Source organism: Thermobia domestica, chromosome 12, assembly GCF_964235325.1.
Source record: "Thermobia domestica chromosome 12, izTheDome1.hap1.1, whole genome shotgun sequence".
Taxonomy (NCBI): domain Eukaryota; kingdom Metazoa; phylum Arthropoda; class Insecta; order Zygentoma; family Lepismatidae; genus Thermobia; species Thermobia domestica.
The window spans coordinates 44,484,724-44,508,785 of NC_137465.1; the positions used below are offsets into that span (position 1 = coordinate 44,484,724).

General features: G+C 36.4%; 1 protein-coding gene across 8 annotated transcripts in view; it reads right to left on the reverse strand.

Annotated features, from left to right (window-relative positions):
- LOC145666441 (uncharacterized) overlaps nucleotides 1-24,062 on the reverse strand; it is a 297,500-nt gene that overhangs the window by 206,956 nt on the left and 66,482 nt on the right. The window contains exon 1 of one of the 8 annotated variants that reach the window (XR_014127745.1): nucleotides 17,990-22,149. The exons of 2 other annotated variants lie outside the window; for them this stretch is intronic. The gene's annotated coding sequence lies outside the window, so the exon portion shown is untranslated. Of the gene's footprint in view, nucleotides 1-17,989; nucleotides 22,150-24,062 lie in introns of those variants that run through there. 5 more of the 8 variants (XR_014127747.1, XR_014127746.1, XM_081733668.1 and 2 more) reach the window with 5 other exon arrangements.

Consider the following 24,062-nt stretch of genomic DNA (forward strand, 5'->3'; position numbering starts at 1 on the left):
TGATGATACTAAGATATAAGGTAGTCACTGAATTTCTGACAAAACATAACAACAACATATATTCGGTCTTGATTAAGAAAAGTAGTTATTTTTAAGACGTGAAAGATCGAAATTTATTTATTGATAATTCACCCAGAAATTGAAAAAGTTCCACACGATATACATATGTATCATTTTAACATATTATATAATAATAATAATAATAATAATAATAATAATAATAATAATAATAATAATAATAATAATAATAATAATAATAATAATAATAATAATAATAATAATAATACAAAGTGGGAAATTTAGATGTAAATGGGATTTTTTACGTGTAGAGGTGGAATTTTATAGCATTTTATAGCAGCATGTCAGACATCACTGCTGTTGTCATATAGTCGAAACATTTCGGAGGGGAACAAAAGTAGGATATGTCTGTAGAACATTCTTATTAATAAAAATGGTACCCACTTAAAAAAATAAAAGTTTGATAAATACTATCTTAGACCAGTGATGGGCAAACTACGGCTCGCGGGCCAAACGCGTTCCCCTGCCTTCCTGAATGCTCTATCTACCCCGTGACATTATTCTTAATCTCACGAGTGAAAGCACTGGCTGCAATTGTTGCTTTTAATAAATTATACTGGTCTGCCTTAAATATTTGCTTGTTTCTTTGGCTCCTTTCCTAAGAAATTTGTCCATCACTACTTTACAAAGTAGCCAACTAGTTAAATTCACCTCATTTTGCACAGAAATGTGCGTACATATTGTATATTTAGTACTTCATATCTTTATTGCCGTATATTACCAAACGATTTTCTATTCATGAATGTTTGCTTCTCCAATATATAATTGCACGTCTGAATTTTTCTAAGTCCCTTAATAAAAGTTTCTGCGTTTGCTAAGGTACTGTTTTGTTCTAAAAGTATCGTTATATGAAGTAACAAAAATGGAATTGAAAATCTCAAGCAGCAAACTGAGCTGTATTCGTAAGTCTTGCTTTTTCTTCATTACTTCAACTCCTATTACTCCAAATGCATTGTTGCCAAAGTGACAATTTTAAGGGACATAGAAAAATTTATTCGCGCATTTATGATTTGAAGAAGTGTACAAAAATGTTGTTAGTTGAGTTTTTTTTTTTTTTTTTTCAACACAGGCTATATGGTATGATAAGTCAATCTACAATTTAGTGTGAGCACAAAAATGCACTCCGCTAGGAATCGAACCTTAGTCTTCTGTTCTAGTAACCAGAGTGGTAACTATTTCAACCATAGAAATGTTTAGGTTTCTAGTTTATAAACACCAGACACGAACACTGTTTTTTTTTACTTCTATTTTTTTTAAGATTTCGACTTATGTTTTAGTTATCTCTTGAGAGTTCGAAAAAGTAAGGTTAGGGTGTATTTCTTTATCTGTTGCTTGTATGGATGTATGTGTGTGCATCTGTAAACGTTTCTTCAACGTGGTAGACTGAATAAGAGAGAAAGAGAGAGAGAGAAAATAAATAGAGGATAGAGTAAGAGGGTGATAAATGTGGGAGACAGGTGTAAAATACAATCAACCCGAGAGCTGTAAATCACCCTCTCAATTTAACAGTTACTTTTTAAGAGCGTGTCTTGACTTCTAATTTTGGAGGTGAAAATGGTCCAACTAACCTTTTGGTAATAAAATGTTGTAAACCTTTAACGCGGGTGAAAAAGGGGGAGGAGAGGTGGAAATAACAACTAGGTCTTCTCTTATTTAGGAACTGTAGGAGGTCATTTTTGTCATTAAAACGTTAACGAGTAGGTGATTGAAAAAGATAGAAAGAAAGAAAAAAAAAGACGGAGACGAGTTAAAAGTTTCGTGATCATCTTCTCATCATCACCACTTTAATTTAGCAAACATGTTTCATATCACTGAAGCAGTTTCTCCCTCTAACACACCTCTCTCTTTCTCACACACACACACTCAGAGACACATAGAGAGAAAGAGAGAGACAGACAGACAGACAGAGAAGATGCAGCATATGATGGTGAAGGGGAACACTGTAATCTAGTGATTATAGCGTTGGATTCATGTCTGCGTGGTCCTGGGTTTGTTTTCAGGCCGGTGCTTCCCAATTTTCGTCGTCCACCCAGCGTTGTGAGGCAAACTGGGGAGTTACGTGAATGAAAGACATGATGGGCACTAGGTCTAGAAAGCTCCTGATGCACCTGCTAGGGATAAGGCGTCGCAGCGCGCTGATCACGCTAGGCCGGAGGCTAGCAGATGGCGGTGAAGAAGGCTGAGGATCATAAATGGGCCATTGCGCCAAATGGTGGTGGTTTGTTATAATGGTGAAACGTTATTTTGTATTAGATATCTTAATTCGATTTGTATTGCACATAGTCTAAGAAAGGAAACCATGATACAGTATTATGCTGCTTTTACACTTTCAAGAGACCAGAATGAAAGTGGTATAAGTTAGAGAAAAGCGTAAATTTCAGGGAAATGTGGAGTAGCCCCCCAAAATATAGGTTACCGCAGGAGTGATCACAGGCGGGCTTTAGGTCCCAGGTTGCTCCCATGAGATTGAGACGACATAATTATTCGCTGAAAACGATACTTTCAAATAGGAGAATCATAAATTTGGAGAGAGAAAGGTAAATTTAAGGTAAGAAATTTAAATTTGGGGAAGAATGTTGAATTAAGAAATTTAAATTTGTGGGAATAATGATAATTTTAGAGATAAGGAAGATAAATTTGGGAAAGAATAATAAATTTTGTGGTAAGAAAGGTAAATTTGGGAAAAATGATAATAAATTTGGGGAAGAATGATAAATTTGGGTGTAAGAAAGGTAAATTTGGGGGAAGATTGCTCCCATGCCCTTGAAAGGTACCGGCATCCCTGGGTTACCGTCATATCCTGAATAAGTTCCATAACAGCTGCATACAAAAATGTTTAATGCGATTATACATAATATTGGCTAAATAAAGTAGTCTGTGTTTTCCACTACTGTATAATTATCTCTTCGTCTTCATACAGTAGTTCAGCATGAACTCTTTTGAATATGATATTGTCACTTGTATCTATAGATATTCAGCCACAGTCCAGAGGCTAGACATATGTATATAGAACACCAAACTTGAAAGTGAACAATTTACGTGCGCTAATAGCATCCGATAGACAGCGCTAGCGAGCACATCAAATGACTGCTTCTAGTATTAGGATCATTCAAGTGAAATTTATAAGATTGTAATGTTAATCTTTATCTCCCGTCCGTTACTCCACAGGATAAATCGTGAACGAAAGCGAATTTTTGAATAGCTAGATTGATTACTTCTGTCGAGTTCGTTAATGGAGCCAATCCTTTCACATTTTCACGATCTACAAGGTATGTCTCAAAAGTTATGAAATATATATATATTTTGCGGCACACTGACAGGTTGCAGCATGTTCGGGCATGTTGAGTTAGATACGAGAGAAACCCTCAGCTTTGCAGCGCACCCAGTCTGTTCCAAGCTTCAGTACCGTCGGAAACGCTGATTTCGTGCACCCCTGTTTTGAGACCGCGTCATAGCAGATACTTTAGAACAACGTTAGCCGATCAAGTTCTGCACAAAAATTCTACAAAAATAGTGCAGAAATTCATGAGCTGCTGCAGAAATTGGTTATCTGCGTGCGAAAAGACATCGCCGCTACCTAATGCTCCTAAAAGACCTAGGCACTACCTGACTGCTGCATCACAATAATGCGCCCACCCACACGTCTGCGCGTCCGTGAGTTCCTGGCAAAGCATATCGTGGCAACGCTACCACAGCCACCCTACAGTCCCGATTTCACTTCAGCCGACTTCTTTTTGTTACCCAAGATCAAGAAAGTACTAATAAGGACGCCGTTTTAACAGTGTTTAGGTTATCCAAGTGGCTGTGACAACAGCTTTAAAGGAGATTTCCGTCGAGACTTACGAGAGGGCGTACCGAGCAAGGAGGAGTCGATAGAAAAAATGTGTGGATGCTCATTACGTGTACTTTCAACTTGTACTGAACAGTACTTTGAATAATATTAACCCTTTGTACAGATCTGGTTAATAGATTTAAAAAAAAAAAAAAAAAATATTTCATTTCTTTTGAGACACACCCTGTATATCCCACTTTCTACTATTGAAACAAAGGTAGTAAAAGTTACACATCGCGCCGTTAGATGGATGCAAACATTCTCCAGCGGTTGACATCTACCGGATGAAATTGAAACTTCTAGTGCGTGATCCTCTTTACTGTTTACCAGTTTATTTATTTTTATGACTCCATCTTGCTGTATGCTACAGTTAGACATGACGTGGCGTAACTAGTGCGAAAAATTAAAATTTCATAAACATAAAACTAAATATTTTATTAATACTTTATGAATATGGTAAAACTGAAGAGACGTTTTTAAAAATGTTGTAAAAAGCGATAGAATGTTGATTCCATCACGTAAAAGTGAGATAAAACTACATATCAGGTCACAATGTCAAATATAATCGTGATATTTTGAAGTTCCGTATTAAACTGAAAGTTGATTTATTAAATGAAGATTGTTTATTTTTAACTCATGTTTCGAATTGATGCACAATCATAATAATGTTTCATTTTTTTTTTTTTTTTAAATAAAGCTTTCTTTATCCTAAAAGTGGTGTGTTGGAAATTAAATGAAAAGAATTAGATTCATACATGGGACGCTAGCCTTCTACCTTATCTATAGCTGAGGAAAGTAAGCTTTGGTAATATATTTAATACCAAATAATTAAATATATGAAGTTTTCCCAACCATACTTTTTCGCCTCCAAGAGAACTTGGTTACGGGACCACACTATTAGTTCCAGCATTTTCTTCTTTATGTAGTGCAGGATGTATTACGGTAATTTTTAAGCGTGATAAATGAAAATTTCCAACTAAACTTCCCCGGTTGGAAAATATTTGCAAATACAAATTGTGTATTAAATTATTTGGAAGTACTTTTATAGAAACTGCATTTTCGTTGTGACCCAGTTTTGGTGAGGGGCTTATGTATTATACACACTCTGTCCACACGCCCATCTCTAGCTGTATGTAGAGTTACATATAATACGGGTATTTACGCAAAACTTGTATTTGCATACGAAGTTAGGTTGTACTTACTCTGTAACATTTATAGTCACCACAATTATTATTGCTAGATCTCATCTTGTACCAATTCTCTCTCCTCTCAACTAGTTACAAATGCGTTCATTCTTGTTTGACCAAACACGAACAACAGAGGCATTGTTGAGGCCCTGTTTGTTCTGTTTGTAGTGACAAATGACCGAGAGACGTTGTTGCTGTTATTATTATAATACATGATACCATCCGTTCTCCCTAATGACTTCAATCCGGTCGGAGGAAACGAGAATTCTCCGTTTGACTACATTGTATGTTTAATGGGACAAACATATTCCCTCCGAAAACCAGTTCCTCTACTTGTTCTGTTTTTACTTGGCTATCGCGATCTGGTTGTTAAACATGTTTCCTCTTGTCGTTGTGGCTCAGACAAATCCTCGGTCCTTGTCCACAAGATGAGGCAGATGTGATTGGTGGTTAGTTTTACATTAGTCAAACAACCAGCATCCATGTCACTTTAAAAAAATTTAAAAAAGCTACTGGATGGATTTTTTTTTTTTTCATTCAGTGTGTATGCAAGATATTATTAGCAAACCTAAGAAATGTGTCTCGTTTGGGCTCAAATATTGACTGAACGATTTCGCTTATCCGTTTACCCAATACATTTCGTGCTCTACTTTCAGAAATAAGCTACCGTATATAGAACATATAGCTATTGGATCGCTATTGAATGAGGGAAAAGCTTGTATTTCGCCTCATATCTATTCTGTCCATCAATACAAAACTTGGTACACACATTTCTTATCTCCTATTGTATTTTTCGACATACATTTCGATTGTGTGCTTTTATCCGGGGCCACTCCAGCGAGGTACATAGTTGATGGAAGGGATTTCTAGAGGGAATTTTCCCGACATTCTCTCAATTTTCCCTTTTCAAGTACATTAGGGGCCATAATACATAGCACCTCTGGAAAGCTTGTTTCATGCTGAAGAGAATGAACTATAAACCATGACTTTCCAATGAACAGTGTTGATGCAATAGCTTAAATTTTCTTTATACTAACAGGGTTAATGGGCCCCCGGGACTCTTGTCCGTTGTCCATGGCACTTTTTTTTTTTTTTTTTTTTTTTTTTTTTTTTTTTTTTTTTTTTTACATGAACATATCTTTGTTCTGTTTTTCGAATAGAGTAGGTTTGATTTAGATGTCCAGATGACAGGTTCATGCCCGTTTCTTGTCAGATGCTTGACCTGATCGACAATTGGGATTGTTGTGTTCTATCGCCAACTTTGTGCAGCAGCTAGATGATGAGGGTAAGGAAAGGCTAAAAGCATGTTACGTTTGATTACGTTCTGATTTGTCTTTGTTCTAGCCGAATCATCTGCATGGCGTAGAATTATTTCAGGATCGTCATGATATAATCCTTTCACTAAGGTGTGCTCAGAAGGTTAAAGGACTTTTCCCCACAAGGCATGTTGAAATATGTGTCAACAATGGGGCTTGAAGCTCACAAAAGTTTGGCAACCGCTCTTCTGATAACACTGCTCTATGTATTACATCATGTGAAAGGTCTTTCAACAAAATGAATCTGATAAAATCATACTTGCGCTACATAACGAGTCAAGAAAGACTCACGAATCTGGCCATTCTTTCTATCGGAAATGAAATAGCATCTACTTTGGATTTTGATAATGTAGATGAGATTTTCGCAGCTACCAAAGCAAGGAAGGTAGCATTGTGAATGCTGGTGGAACACAGGCTAATAAGATAGTGGGACTATCGTCGAAAGTACTCTCATATTTCAACTTAAGACAATAAAATACAAAGTATAAAAGAATAATAAAAAGCCGTAACCATCTGTCAATTGACTGCTGATGGGTAGTAATGAAAAGTAGAATGGTACAACCCGCAGTAGAATTCTGTGTTTACATATTTAATCTATGACATATCCCCAAATATTCAATTTATTCGGCTTTTTTTTTTTTTTTGCTGTAATATATTCTAATACTAAGTATGTTAGTAAGTAGTAATGGAAACAGTCATAAGTGACAGAATATAAACATGACTGAATTATTAAATACAAAATAATATAATCATAAAACAAGTGTGAAATTTGTAAACAATAGTAAAAAGGGCAAGCAGGAGAGACACATTCTAGTGCTTAACTGTTCATTGATATTTTGGCAAAAGCAGTGGCACTAAATAGATCGTATATTATCACTGGAGAGAAACCAGTAAAAAATAAGTGAAGAAGACACGCTGATAGTTCGGTAAAAAAGAAAAACAAAAAGAAAAGAAAAGAAGAAAAGAAGAAAAAAAGAAAAATCTATAAGTATCGTGATGATCACTGGAGAGCCGAGTGTTAAAGTGAATAGCTAATTGTAGGAGAAAAATCTAATCAAATAAAACCCATTTAGCGTAAACTCAAACAGGTGAGAAACCATGAATAAACTTAATCATATGAAAAATTGCACAGTAGAAGCATCAAAGGCGAGAACCGATCAAGAAAATTCTAGAAAACATAGAGCTTACATTTAGAAATCGCATTGGTTATATTATTATTTGCAATTTTTTCAATATCATCTCATTGTTACATTTTGTACGTAAATTTGTCTCTACGTATATTATTACAAGCATTACTTCCACTATTCTATCGAATTGCAGTACGCGTTTAAACCAGGGTGGAAAAAAATCATGATTTTTTCAAAAAAATCATTTTTGTTGATTTTTTTGATTTAAATCGATTTTTTTGATTTAAATCAAATCTTTTTCTTCGTATAATACAAGTCGCGAACTGAAGAAAAAACATTAGGAATTGGTATTAAATGTTAATTATGCCATTTAAATGAAAGTATTGGGTTTTAATTTTGAATTAATTCCCAATCGTTAACCTATTTCAATCCCAAACAATGTTTCTTAAGCATTAAGGAAAAAGTACAGCAATGTATATCAACATGACACTTTTCTTTTCACGAAAGTTGCTGATATTTGGCAGGTGCATATTTTTAAACAATTGGAATTAGCTAGCGGCACGGAATATATAAAGTACATAAATTTCGCCTAAAATTAACTAACTCATTGTATGACCTATGGAACCCGGAGGTTCAATGCCATGTTCAGAAAAGCTCTCCTGACTTCTATCCTTAGTCAACTGAATCCAGTTTCTATTTTGTATTCTTATTTCTGCGAGATCCATCTTAATATTGTCCTTCCATCTGCGCCTAGGTCTTCCTAATGGTCGTTTTCCGATTGATCTTCCAGTTAAGACTTTGAAAGTGTTCCTACTTTCTTTACTGGCTACATGTCCTGCCCACCTGAGCCTCCAAGATTTTATGACCCTAACAATGTTTAGTGAACGGTATAAATTATGCAGTTCCTCATCATGAAGTTTTTGCCATTCCTCATTTCCGTTCCTTTTGGTTCCGAATATTCGTTTCAGGATTTTATTCTCAAATACTTTCAGTCTGCGTTCTTTCTTCAGCGTAAGCGACCAAGTTTCACAACCATACAGCACAACAGGCATAATTATCGTTTTATATATTTTAAAGCTTCAAATTCCTCGACAGAATTCGCGACGATAAAAGATTTTGAACTGAATAATAACACGAATTCCCTGCTTTTAGTCGATATTTAATTTCTTCGTGAATATCGTTTTCTGATCCTATATATTAGCCGATGGCAGAACTTTCTTTTGTCTTTATGAGATGAGCTTTTGTAAGTCAAAAATTTTCTGCAGGGATTCCAAAATAAAAAAAAAAAAATCAAGATAATCAGTTCCAGTAGAAGAAACACTTATGATTGTTAAAAATATGCTTTATGTGACGTGAAAAACAGTTCAAATGCGAGTTGTCCGTGCATTTAAGACATCTATACATAGCAGGCACGTTTTTATACTTTTCTGTTGGCTATTTTATTTCCTCTGACAATGTTTCCTGCACAGGCGCGGCAGACTTTCTGCGACCACATGGTAGATCGCGGCATGTTCTGCAATGGGGTCAAGTATCCACTTTATCAAAAGTATTATTCGATATTTTAACGCATCCAAAATTTGTCGTGTTACGATCCCGAGGAACTCCTATGTATTTAGTACATAAATTTCGCCCAAAATTTCATTTTTTTCTTTTTTTTTTCTTTTGTTTCGGAGAGGGGATTGGACCCCTCTAAATACGCCCCTATTATCTGGAAACAAACAAATAGACGTGGACACAAAAGAGTTTTCGTCTTAAATGTCCATGGTGATTTCCTCGTTGGAATATAAATTTTAAAAGCCTGTGTTACAAAGAGAAGAAAGCAGGGTTCACCCGTAACACGTTCAAACGGGATTTTCCCTGATCGTTCCCTACATAATACTCGTTTTCATACTGTGCTTACATACATTTGAGTCTCATTGTATTATGATTATTATCTTCCATAATCGAAATAACAGAAAAGAAACGGGATTTTACTTACTTTCACTTTAAATTAATTCATTTCGGAATTTGATTTAAATCAACGATTTTTATTTAAAAAATCAAGTGATTTAAATCTTGATTAAAATCGTGATTTAAATCAGACTGATTTAAATCAATCCACCCTGGTTTAAACTAAGATAGTATAGGTGTAGGATAAATTCTGGATTCTTTGTGGCTACGTTTTGTTTGTTCTTAAGATTATGTTATTTCTGTGGTGGATTGTATTTTCTGTTACACTTGCATCTCTAATCCTGTTTCTATCATGTCCTGTGTTTAAAAATAAATAAAAAAATGCAATGATAGCCCTGGTCCGTTTTATTTATATAGATGCCAGCCTAAAGGCGAGTCTGAGCATCAAAAACATAGATAGGGATGCTGAATGTCACCTCCATTTATTTAATAAATCCCAGATTAAGATGGTTTAAATACTCACACCAAGCGGAAAGGGGAAGGGAAAACAAAGAATGATTATGGAAATGAATGAGAAAAATAGAAGTCTATAAATCATGATTGTTCGAGAAGAGGCCCCCATCTCCTTTACTGGCCCCGGGCCACAGTTTGCCTTATGCCGCCACTGATCAGAACACTAAGAAAAGGGAAGGGGGTGAGATTATTCTTAAGGAGGTAACTTGAGTTCACGTCACATTGTTGACTTATTTTTTGAACATACGAGGTGTGATCAAAAATACGGTGAATAATTTTATTAGAAACAAAGTAATAAGCTTACATTAAATTTGATTTAATCTCCTTCATAGTACTGTCCTTGGCTAGCAATGCACTTATCCAACGTTGATCCATGACTAGAAGCAATTCTGGAAGGCTTTTTTTTTTTTTTCTTTTTTCAAGGGCGTTCAGCTGCTCTCTCTAGGCCCTCTCAATGTCAGGAATGGTGTTAAAACGTTTTCCTTTAGGCACGGTTTTAATTTTTGGGAAGAGCCAGAAGTCGCATGGTGCTATATCTGGAGAGTAGAGCGAATGTGGACAGACAGCAATACTTTTTCGATCGAAAACTCGCGGATCAAAAGCAAAGTGTAGCACAGCGCGTTTTCGTGGTGAAGAAGGAAGCCATTTACCCATTTAATTGGTGGTAAGATGCTTTTCACGGACTCAACCCATACTAGATGGCTAGTTCTTCGGAAAGTTCTCGAATAGCTATTCGCCTCTTTGAACAAATCATTTGTACCATTTTTTTTTTTTTTTTTTTTTTTTTTTTGCACGTTTTCGTCTGTTTTTGATTACGAAAGACGTCTCGATCGTAGCTCGTTTTCATCCGACTCCTTACCGTTTTTCAATCATTCATATTACTTCTAACAATCTTTAATGCCACCGCTTCATTCCCATACTCTAATTTTGACATTTCATGAGCTTCTTTGGCACTTTTTTTTTTTCAGCTTAGAACATAACATAATGTTTGCATGCGACAGACGCTCCCTCTTCTGCATCTGGAAGCCAACTAACCTGTCAGTACTTACAACTCGTCCAAATTCGGCACTGGCTGTACCAAAGGCTTAGCCTACCGGGTTTACTAACGGGAACGGATACAACATCGATAGATGGCACTGTGCAACTGGGTTCTCCGTACTTTTTGATCACACCTTGTATATTTATCTAATAAACAACTAAAAGTTACAAGATCCTGAAACTCTTGCCCACCCCCTTAGTTACAGGTCTGTTTACCCCTTTAGAAGAGGGATTTTCGTAAACGCCTAAACTTCTTATTCTGTTATTTTTGAATTTCACATCTCCAACTTTAGCAACTAACACATCTTCACATTGGGCCTTTTTTAAATACAGAATGGGAGATTTACTGCTCTTTCCCCTTTAGAAGTTTTTTTTTTTTTTTTTTTTTTTTTTTAACGCTGATGACTTTAGGTTTCGAGTTTCATCTCTGTAACTTCGGGAATTCGCAATATACTCAATTCTTAGCAAAAAAAAAAAAGTATTTACTACATTTAGAATACTATTTCAGAAAATGTCTTTTATTTCTTGCTTTCGTGACAAAAAAGTTTTCTATCTAAATTATAACTATTACTAGATATACAAAAATAAAAAGAACCCCGGCTCGAGTCTCGTTGAATGCGGGATTTTTTTTTTTTTTTTTTTTTGTAATTTTGCGTATACTGTTTTGATATGCACAGTATTTTCACTTTAATACATTCAAATTTCTTGTGTTATTCGTTGTGAGTGCTTCTAACATAATTTTATATTAGGCAAATATTGGATTTAGGATTATTCTTCTATATTTTTATCTTGATCGTGATCTTCGAGCTTTTGTGAAAGATATGTGAATAAAATTATATTAGAAACTCCATACAATGCTGATTGTGTATTCAACACTGATCAGATCCGATTTGAATACGAGCTGGTATCGGGTAGAACTTTAGCACAGACAGGTGAAAAATACACGCATGAAGTTGTACAGTCAATCGCGTCTACCACGTATTCCTACACTCTTCAGGTTCATATAATCGGCTGGCACATTAAGGATACGATTTTACACATGTTTCCAAGAACCGAAAGAAGAGTTCGGACCTAAAATTAAACTTTAGACAGACACCTTTCATTTAAGTTTGTCGTTAAAGCTAGCAAGTCGGGAAAACTCACGAAACCACATGTGTAAAAATAACTGATGAGCGTGTTCATTCCTGATGTTACGTATGACACGTTACAGCTATTAGATTCTGGAGTGGACAGACTGATCATGATATTTTTAACGACCTTCAAATACAACATATGCTACACAAGAAGACGATTCGAACACAAGTAATTCCTCCCAAGACTATAGTATTTCTTCAGCCACTTGACGTTTACTTTTTCCAGCAGTACAAACTACAAACTTCTCATTCGGAGAATTGAAGAATACTTTCGACACTAGATTATACTTGAAAATAGTACAAAAAAGTTGCATGATAGTCTTTATAATGAAATTACATTCCGTAGTCTATCATCAATTCTGTTCCCCTGCACTGCAAGACAATAGTGTATGCGTGGCACAAGGCTGGATTTGTAACAAAAGAACTGAACAATGGTTTCCGAAATATTCTTCAAACTCTATTTCAAGTTGACGATGCGCAACAGAAGATTGCGAGGCAGCAGCATTCCTTACCTGCACGTAGTGTTCCATCATGGCTCTTTGTCCAACTCACTTTGTTTGCAATCCACACTACCATCGATAGGGTATGTATCGTTTTAACTTCCATTCAATATATTTCAACTGTGGTTTCTTTCATCTGTGTGCTATTATGAGACGCATTAGGGCAAAGCGTAGATCTTTAGCACTTGATTCTTACATAGTTGTTTTATATTGCATTCTGTTTTGCATCACGCTGTATATCTCGTAAAGTACTCAAAAGCGAATCGAATGACTATTCCCACGTTACTTACCGACCTCAAATTAGTATCTATACGAAATTTTGACTAACTTGGACTCGTCAGGTTGGGACCGTTCTCTTGTTAGTGACAACGTGGCTGAACAAGCAATGACAGGACTTCTACTAGGAGGGAATCTTAAAACTCATGTCACGATACGACAAGTGCCCCAACCGATATGGAGACTACCGAAAAATAACATAATGTGTGTACTATTTGTTGGCTGTATTGGTTGTATGAAATAATATATACACGTTTCACTTCAGGCTTTGTAACCTTACTTTTCGATTACTTCTCATATTAATTCACTAGTTATTCCGCCCAAACCTTTGGTTCATTGTATACTATAGGTTATCCTATTTTGAAATAATTAAATTGGAATAAAACTCTTTTTAAAGTTGCAATTAAATCGTCACAATAGCTTTAAATCGGCAAATATCCTGCACACTAGTGACACCTGTTGGTGATACCTATTTTAACTGCTTACTATTACGCACAGACTGACATTATATTCTTATTATAAATAGGATAATTAATGATATAGAAAAATAGGATTGATTCTATTGTAAGGTTAAGTATTACTACTACTACTACTACTACTACAACTACAACTACTACTACTACTACTACTACTACTACTACTACTACTACTAATAATAATAATAATAATAATAATAATAATAATAATAATAATAATAATGTGATGTCATTGTTACAATTTATTGCATTTCCTTCTAACTTTGAAGCCTCGTTACACTTACTTTGAGATTACACTGAGAGTGCATGTTGCTAAAAATGTGACAACTTTTTGCAATTCTCTTCAACATGCATTTACTGAGCAAGTACACGATCTGTGGAGTGCACTCACATATTGAATTACTCAGACGAGTAAACTCTGTCGTGCTTAACGTTCTTTTTTTGGTATTCTCTAGTGCAATTCGCCTTTTGTGAGGAAACGAAAAAAAAAAAAAAAAACTGACAAGTGATGGAGCTTTGGTATATCAACTTTCACATACTACGCTTCACATGGGAATGAAAAGTATATAGGTGCTCTTTTGTTAACATATGATAATAGATCTATGTACCAAAGAAAGAAAGAAAAAAAAGTAGATATCTACTTCATTCCCATACTATTCTAACTTTCCTATATAGGTAGTCGAAATGAGAGGTACGCGTAAACCTCAAATACAAGATTTTAAGCATGATTCAGATTTCATGTATGTTTCAAGGACTTCTGGATTACCAAATTCCATAAACTTTCATACACTATTTTTTATATATACCAGAATTCTATATCAGTGGTAATTCGACCTAAGAGATTAATTCTTTCCAGAAATTTACACACATTATGAATAATTCGTACGTTAAATACAAACTTCCTAAATAAAATATTAATAAAGATCCCATAAATTCGATCTATATCCCAAATATATTAATATAAAAATATCAGTCAACATGGTATATTACGCAGAATGATTGAAGTGAGTCATTGTTCGCTTGCCATTTTGTTTATTGAAGTTTAGCGTATCTTTCCAAGCTGGAAGCATTTGAAATGTGGTGCTGGCGCAGAATGCTACGCATATCATGGACCGAAAGGAAAAGGAATGAAGACGTACTAAAGGAAGCTAATGAAGGACGACAGATCATGAAGATAATAGGAAAAAAGAAGAAAAAGCATGGTTGTCCATCTTATTCGGCACTCCGATTCGATCACCGTGTTAATAGAGGGAAAAGTAGAAGGAAAATCAGGAAGATGAAGACCAAGGATAGAATATCTAGATGCAATTACGAAGAAGAGGACTTATCAAAGTATAAAACAGCTCTCTCAAGTGAAAGAAAAGTTTTCATGTTGCCCACCAACCTATTTTTGAGGTGAACAAGAAGAAGAAGCGTATCTTTGCAGCAACAAGGATATATGAGACTTGACCTTAAGTTTAAAGTAGAATCTAAACAAAGTAATGCGTTCAATGCTTTTCTACCGGGAATCGAACCCGGGACTACGTGCACGAAAGGTACTCACAAGAGTCGCTGTTGGCTTTTGGCATGAAGAATCACATCACACAGAAGTACTCAGTGTAACACAGCTACTTTCCAGCATAATGTTAGTTCCTCATCCCCTAATCATAAAAAATGAAATAAAGTCTTTCAGTTTGACGTCTCACAATTATATCCTTTAGGCTAAGGGAGACGGATGATTAAGGCAAATGAATCGGTGGAATGATAATGTGAGAGAAAATGGAAAGGTAGTACCCCGAGGAAACCCACGGACAGGATGTTGTCCACCACAAACTTACTTGGCCGGGTATCGAACCAGGGACTCCATGCACGAGAGGTAAGCGCTCTACCACTGAGCCCTCCTTCCGCTAATCACAAGATTTATATTATTTATTTCGGAGGTGAAAGATAGTATGTAGTATTGAAGTACAACGAAGTAAGAACTGATAGTCCATCACTTGATTTTTCTTTTTAAAAAAATCACAAACGATATTGTAAATCATACACGAGCCATCAAACTCATCCGATTTTGATCAAATTTAACATAATGTTTTGCTTTGGTCCCGAGTCATGGGCTTTCAAATTTGGGCTTTTTGCTTAATCAAAATTTTCGCAAATAATGATAATAAACTCTATTTGGTATTTATAACAAAAGTACATGGAACAAACCTGTTAAAACGTTACTTTCTTTAGCTTAATGTTCCACGTTTATGATTCGAAGCTAAGAAATACGATGATGATGATAATGAACGAAAGACCGAAAGACAAAAGTAGGAGAACGGAATAACTCCTGGAAAACTCATCCGTACGGTGTTTGTCTATCGCAAAGTCCACTTCGTGCGAGTTGGGATCGAACCAGAGACCACAGACACCAGAGTTCTGTCATTTTTAAAACCGAACTTTATCCACTGAACCACCGCACCCCTCCGTCAGCTCTCATTTAAGCCAATGTGTGGTCAGCACATAGTCCCCGATGTTTAGTTAAACGATTCACAATTATGCACCGAGGCTAAGGGAGAGACAATTGATAGTGAACGAAATGACAGAGTGAAGAAAGTGGGAGAGAACAGATGAATCACGAGAAAACCCACGTATATGAGGTTAAACGTAATTAACCGACCTCTGGCAAGAACTGGAATCGAAATTTCATTTCATTTCATTTTCAAAAGAAAATTTACCCTCCTCGCTGAATTAGTTGCTATCTCGCGCCTTGGTTGCACGGGTTCCTGGGTTCAATTCCCGGTGGAGATCGTGCAAATTTCAACCCTTTAACCTTTATACACCGGAGAGGGATTTGGACGAAATCGTAGACTCTCACCTTAGGAGCACTGGTGCCTCACCTAATTTGAAAAGCGCTATTTACGCTAGTTCGATTCTATGGCTGGGTAGCCAACTTGAAAAGAGCCATGTTACTCTAAATTCCAAAACTAGGGTGCTGACTTGAAACCAGCCAATCCTGGCTGCATAAAGCCAACTTGAAAAAAATGCTAGGTTAGATCCTGTGCTAAGTCGTCAACTTGAAACGCTACAATTTACAGTAATTAGAATTCTGGCTGGGTGAGTAAACTCGTGACGACCTTAGAATCTTGTGACTAGAAAGTCACCGTTATGTTGTACAAGTTGTACCAATTACTTACACCTTTGTTCATAGTTAACATTAGGGGAAAGGAAGAAAAAAATTTGGGTCGCCGATATTATTCCTTTCTTAGTCTACAATTATAGACCAGTGAGCACAACGCTATTTAACTCCAGACTCTTGCACACTAATGGCATCGTCGGTACGGAGAAAAAGGAAGATTAAAAAAATCATTTCAGAACAACACCACATACCTTGCAAATCGAGTTTATTTAACTCTCTTGTAAATAACGTATAATATTGAAAATAGCATCGACATTAGTGATCATGGGCAGCTAAACTCGATTGTCAGAAAAAAAAATCATATGTATTCTGTCTTTAAAGATTCCAGAAAACTTCTAGCGCCAACACAATTAAAAGATAAGTAACAACAATGTTTGAACATTATCCTTAATAACAGTAGAAAAGTTGTTTACATTTTTCGACCAAATATTAGGACATAATCTTCGGTAGGCTGCATCACAGCGAGTGAAGGGAAATTACATATTACATTACTGTTTACAAAACATCTCACCGCAGAGGGAGTAAGCATGTGGCTGTGTCGACTAACCTTCCTCCCTAAAAACATAACGTTTCCACTACTCTCCGCAACCAGCTGTTAAGAGGGCACTTCCCTCAACATAACTTACAATTTAATAGCGGCGGTAATAATAATACATACTGCAGAAACATTATAGGAAGTACAAGACCAACCAGTAAATTAGACTCTACCCCTGACACCATCACATCAAAGTGTGAGTGCTATCGCAATGCCCACCGTCTTCGACGCGTCCTTCTGAACTAGTAAGTAGCTTTATAACTAGAGATAAAACATTAAAACAACTCAAGGATTTACATAGATTTTTCCTGCGTGGCGACTTAATACTTAGATTATGAGCTATATATATATATATATTGTAATAACCAATACGGAGTGTCCACTACCGGACAGACATGAGCTAGCCGTCGCTAATTAAGCTTTTGCCTCACCAAACATAGTACTTGTAAAATAGACAATACGGAGTGCCCGCTACTGGACGAACATAAGCTAGATGGTAGCGAGTGATACATTATACATCTACGCAACTCGGGAAATGATTCCATTCAAAGCAAGAGAGAAATGGTGTTGATATCAGACTACCCCGTCGGCGTATGATTCGACTTACTGGATAGAGACTCACTTTCGTTTACTCAAACATGTTACGGACAAGATTTACTTGAAACGATATTATGGACATTGTAGAATTGATATACATATAGTATGTAAATTCACTGAGTAACCAATGATTAATAAATATATATTGTCTTTGCTTTATGGAACGATTCGAGACAATAGAATAAACACACGACAGTAATAATACAGCACTGGATATTATAAACAGAAACAACTTGAACGAATTATACGAACTGTGGACAAATTCTTTTACAGTTTCCAGGACGGCATTACTCCTTCCATAGATTGAGATAGAAAAAGAGTGAAACAGAGTTACCTGAAACGGTGACCAAAGCTCACCCAACCTTTCGACGCTTACTAGTAGACAATACCGGCACCACAAGCCAGTTCACAAGGCTCAGTTTCGGGCAGCATCTTCGGGCGGCACCGGTCTCCAATGACCTCTCAGGCATCTTGACACGTAGTAATCGTAATCATAGCCACAGGTGTAGGTTGACCAAATGGCGACCTTCTTCTTAATTAATAGCAACTAAGTACACTTCATCAACTCTCTCACCAGATAGACGAGATTCCACCGTATAAGTTGCTGGAACACCTACGTTTACAACAATGACCACAGATGAAGATTCCACTAAATGATATGCTTAGGTCCCACAGAAGCAGGTGGAGTCAGCCGGCAAAGTAACAAGGGATGGAGTCCCCAATTAAGGAAAGGAGGACGGAGATTCTCTACTTCAGAGGAAGAGGCAGTACACAGGATCACACTCGATCCAAGAGACAGTTCTCGGTGGGACTATCAGGCTTACACTTACAACACAGCAAACGATTAGCGAGTATCAAGCCAATCCCAGTAGTATCCGGAACGAGCACGAGCTGAATGTTCGTAGGTGAGTTATTGTAATTCACTACACGTACACTAGATCTGTTATCACTATTCGGTCATGGCATCTCCTGTTGAAAAGTTTGTAATAGAAAACAATCACTTTACTGCATGACATGCAGTAACTCGTGTCTAGAAGACAGAACGAAAAACTACTCCTCCTTCCTCACCACCATATTTTTGTTCAGTGCGAGGAGCTAAAACAAAGGGAGCGCGCCTATGCATCCCGCTCGTTCTCTGATTGGTCGCTCCTTTCTACGCATCAAAGCGTAATACCGAAACGACAACTTTAATAATAAAATATATATGATTAAATAAAAATAGAATTTACATAAATCAATGTTTATATATGCACACTTATAACAAATCCCTCCGTTTTAAACGAAACACAAAATTTCAAATTATTTCAAGCAATCAGCGTTATCTACCGAGACTGAGAGATATCCGCTCGACGCAAGCCATAGATATACAAAGAAAAGTAGCATATTTCGATTACACATACTAGTCCAATTGTCGACCATCTTGAATCCTTCATGAGGGTCGAGAATTGAGAAAATATAGAAGAAAATAACACTAACTAAGAGCTGATTAAACATCTCTACGAATAATCTCTTTGAGAAAATGTAACGCTCAAAGAGGAACGTTACAAATTATAACCAGGTATATCACATCTGGAATTCCCTTCCTATTCGTAGAAGAAGAAACCCAAAAATCCTTTAAAAATATGAAAAAAAAAATTGGGGTGTGAGTTCTGGTAATTCTTACAGTCACCCTACGCTGAGAAAATGAAGCTAATGTGTAGGCAATATACTTGCGACAATAATATTTTTAAAATGTGGGAGCCATTACTGCAATACAATACAAAGCGAGATAAAAATTCAGAACAAAATTCCTATAAAAACGCCCTGTATATCATTTTCGCCCCTTCCTCCTCACTATAATATCAAGTTAAATGCACATAATTTATTATTATTATTATTATTATTATTATTATTATTATTATTATTATTATTATTATTATTATTATTATTATTATTATTATTATTTTCCGTTGAACGTAAAGAAACAAAAATTGTGCTTCTAGATCAAATCAGTGAAAAGATGTCTTACATAGAACCGACCAGAAAATAATTATAATTTACGTGAAAAACCTGACTCAAAAAAAAAAAAAAATGCTGACTTTGCCCCTTCCCTACTACCCCCATATAAGCAACAAGTACTCCTGCAGGGTATTAGCGTGTAGTAGACTACTTCATTGCTTCACATACCAATTTTATGAATGTACTCACAAAGGGAAGAATGACCCCAAAAAAAAAAAAACTTAATGTAAAAAAAAAAAACACGAGCTTTACCTTCCCCCTCTCCGCCGTGGTACCCCCCACATATATAAACTGCATATCGGCGGCAAGCTTCATGCTTCAGAAATACATTGATACCAAATTAGAGGCTTCAGCTTATTTACAGGCTGAGCTATTAAGGTTTCAAGCCTTGACGCAGCGGTTGCGTCCTTTAGCGTTTAAAGGTTAGCTGCAGTGGCGGATCTAGGCCAGGACCGGGGGGCTTAGGCCCCCTATTTTTTGAATCATCAAAAATTATTTATTATTTACATATTTTTGAAAGTTTATACTAAACTCATGATATACCTTTCATAATCTAGGTTCTGGCTGCCCCGCCCCAGTTTTTACGTTTTCGATCCGCCACTGGTTGGCGGTGGTTCGGATTCCACCTTGAACTGTAGCTCCATGTCTCACATATCATAGCCTCTGTGCTGGAAAGGGGCACTAAACTCCAACTAACCATTCAAAAGATAATTCATTCATTTAAAAGAAAAAAAAGAAGATAAAAACCACCAGAGATTAAAAGTGAAAATTCCCAGAACGCATTTTAAGTTTCAGGTTTTCACACGAAAAAAAAAAAAAAAAAAAAAAAAAGAGGAAGGAACTAACAAACTCTCCATGAAAAGTTGAGAAGAAATTATTAAAACCCACATAGTTTTATAGAAAAGGAAATATATATATATATATAAGAGGAGTACGATGATAAAGAGAAGAGGGAAAGGAAGGAAAAATTAGTATAGAAAAGAAGGAATGAACATAGGAACAAAAGTTTTCTAAAGAAATAAAAAACTTTTTCGTGGTTCGCGGGTTTTCTTCAACAGCTTTAATTTGTAATTAGTTCATTTTTCTTTACGACTCGTACTTTAAATCAGTACGTTCTTTTTTCTTTCTTTTATTGTCATTGATAAAACTGAAAAGAGAGAAAAAGTAGAAAAAAAAGTTCTTTGCCTGTCTTTTCTTTAATTCCTGTTTTTTCTTTGCCTTTTCATTTCCTCTTTCATTCTACTTTCATCACTTTCCGTTTTCTTCTTCGTCTAAAGCCATTCTTCTATCCCTTATTCTTCTGACTGAGTCGTGTTGACACGGGCTATTTGTTCCTACGTCAGACTGATTAATTTTCTTTTCGATTGACAGTCAGAGAAGAAGAAACGAAACTTGTTCGAAGCCAAACCAATTCCTTGTTCAAGTTTCAGGCTGAAACTAGAGCACATCAGTGTTTTCATCTCTGGTATCATTATTGGAAAGTTCAATAGTTACGACGGTATTTCCAAACGTTTGTGGCTTGTCTGGGAAAAATAGTTCCAATGGTAATAAGTTGCTCATGGCATATAGTGCCATCTATAGAAGAAATAATATATTAGTTTCAAGTGCCTACGTGCGTCTGTTGGAGGAAGTTGTTTGAATAAGACGCTCTTCGTTGAGCTCAAATATTCCCAGTACCATAGGTATTCTGCTATTATTGGCAGATCACTTGCTACTAGGGACGGTACCGAGACCGAGACGGCCTTTTATATACCGAGATGAGATCGAGACCGAGACGGCCTTTTATCTACCGAGACGAGACCGAGATCGAGACGGAGCTCTATAAATCGAGTCGAGACTTAGGTCAGTCTCGAAAGTCTCGGTCTCGTCTCGAATATTGATATAGACAACTATTAAGATTGACCTTTACTCAAAATTTCTTTCGTTGCTGTATTAGGTAATATGGGAACAGTTGACTAATGTTCAGTGGCGTATTTAGGGGATGGCTAGTGTTGCCACGAGACGAGACAGAACCCTTTTAGACGAGACACGAGACGAGACAGACTACTTGTCCCGTCTCGAAAACGAGACGAGACACGAGACGAGACGTCTCGTGAAATGTCTCGTCTCGTCTCGTGTCTCGAAAATCAAAACGCTGGCGGGAATGACCAAGATTAAAATTGCCAGTGGTCATATAGATTGCAGAAGGAAAATCCCCTTTGGGAGAAAACATGTTGAAAAGCCTTCATAGGAAAATGTCCTCTGTCTATTGAATGAAACTATCGTGATACGTGAGCTTCCAGGAATATCATCCTTAATGTCTTGTCACCAATTCCCCTTGCTGTAAACTGAGGAATTATCATTTTTTCATTTCTGGCTGGAATAATGACAAACAAAATCAAAGACAGGGAAGATTTTTACAAGGTCAAGAAACCGGACTACCACCACCATCTATTCAATTTGAAAACTGGGTAAGGTCTACACTCTTACAGGCTGTAGTTGAAAGTTTTGGCTGAGATGGCGGAAGAGAACAGAACAGACTACACTTGTCTTTATTCTCTGGTGGCGGATTCTTTTTGCTATATGAACCGAAAACGGCAATTGAAGTATGTCATCTTGCAACTAAAATTTTGTCTTCTCTCTCTCTCTCTCTCTCTCTCACACACACACACACACACACACACCATCGCCGGCTCTCTCTCTCACACACTTACACATAAAAACACACTTTACATTTTACCAATCGCTCGCTTATTATACAGTAGTCATGTTATAAAATTCACCTCTTCGTTTGGAAGGCGGGCGAAGGACAAAGAAAGCAAAGATATTATCGACGAACCCTTCAAATTGTTTGCTTTCAGCAAATTTATGATACTAGTAATAACACTTTAGGTGAAGAGATTTTACAGGGGGACCTTCGTTTTATTACGCGGAAATGTTTGATCTGACCAGAGTGCGAAATTGCCCTCTGCTTCCATGTTGAAAGGAGGGGAATACTTCCCTTTTCTAGCGAATAATATTCATTAGAACCTGAATTATCTTCAGAAATGGTTTCTTGCAGAGTGTAAAGAACATTTGGTATAATATTTATGGAACTCCGTTGAAAGCAGAAAATATCATGAGAATGTTCAAAATTCGAACATTGAAGAACATAATTAACGGAAAAGAAATAGGATACCCAAACCATATTTTTAAACCTGCTTATAAAATGTATATCCTATATTTTTACTAATTCCTTACTCCCATGAAAGTATCCTGGGGAGGATATTCTCTCCAATTTTTTCAGACTGAAATCTTTTATCCCGTACTATTTCCCCCCCTGACACAATACGAAAAAACAAATGCTGTTAAAATCCATACATATGACCCTTCCGGGACTCAACCCGGGGCCTTCAAGCCGATGGTCTATCGCAGACCGCTCGGCTTGGTATGAAGATGTACGTTGTATGATTGCGAATAGATCATGACAATATAAGAAACTTTAATCCAAAATGGCCACCCAAAAATCACCTTTTTTTAGACCACTAGCTAATATGGGTGTACTGTCATGAGTTTGTTACATAAACGGGGCAACCACCACATAGTAGCACACACTAGGGGTGTTCGATAAGACTGAGGACCTATCGAACTTCGGGAGTGAAAATTTATCGAGTTGTCACCGGTTACTCGAAACCGTTTGAGTATTTGAAATTATCGAAGTTTCGGGTATTATCGACATTTCGAGTATTATCGAAGTTTCGGGTATTATCGAAAGTTCGAGTATTATCGAAGTTTCGGGTATTATCGAAATTTCGAGTATTATCGAAGTTTCGCGTATTATCGAAATTTCGAGTATTATCGAAGTTTCGGGTATTATCGAAAGTTCGAGTATTATCGAAGTTTCGGGTATTATCGAAAGTTCGAGTATTATCCAAGTTTCGGGTATTATCGAAATTTCGAGTATTATCGAAGTTTCGGGTATTATCAAAAGTAGTGATGGACAGTTCGGTTCCTTCACCTCTGCAATGATTCCTTCTTGCAGCCAAACTAGTCAAACAACTTTTTTTATCTGATAAGTTATTGCAAAGTTGTATTTGTGAGGAGAAATGAAAGCGTACAAAAAGGGATTGCTTTTTCGTCCAACACACACGCACACACAGGAAGTTCAATTTCTTCCTGAATTTTATATCTTGTTTGTTATTTGCTGACAGCTATTGTATCAGAGTTGTGAGACATACGATCTTAAACGTACAAATAGGGTAATTTGCTCTTCATACGATATAGTATACACCAAAAACCTCAACCATATTAATCACGCACGGTGTTGCTAAAATGTTATAGCAAAATTTTATTTTTAAGCCAAATGTATTATCTTCTGTCGTGTTTGCTTTCTCTTAACGGCCACTAGTTCACACACTGCCGCAATCAGATATGATGATGCTTTGGGCGCA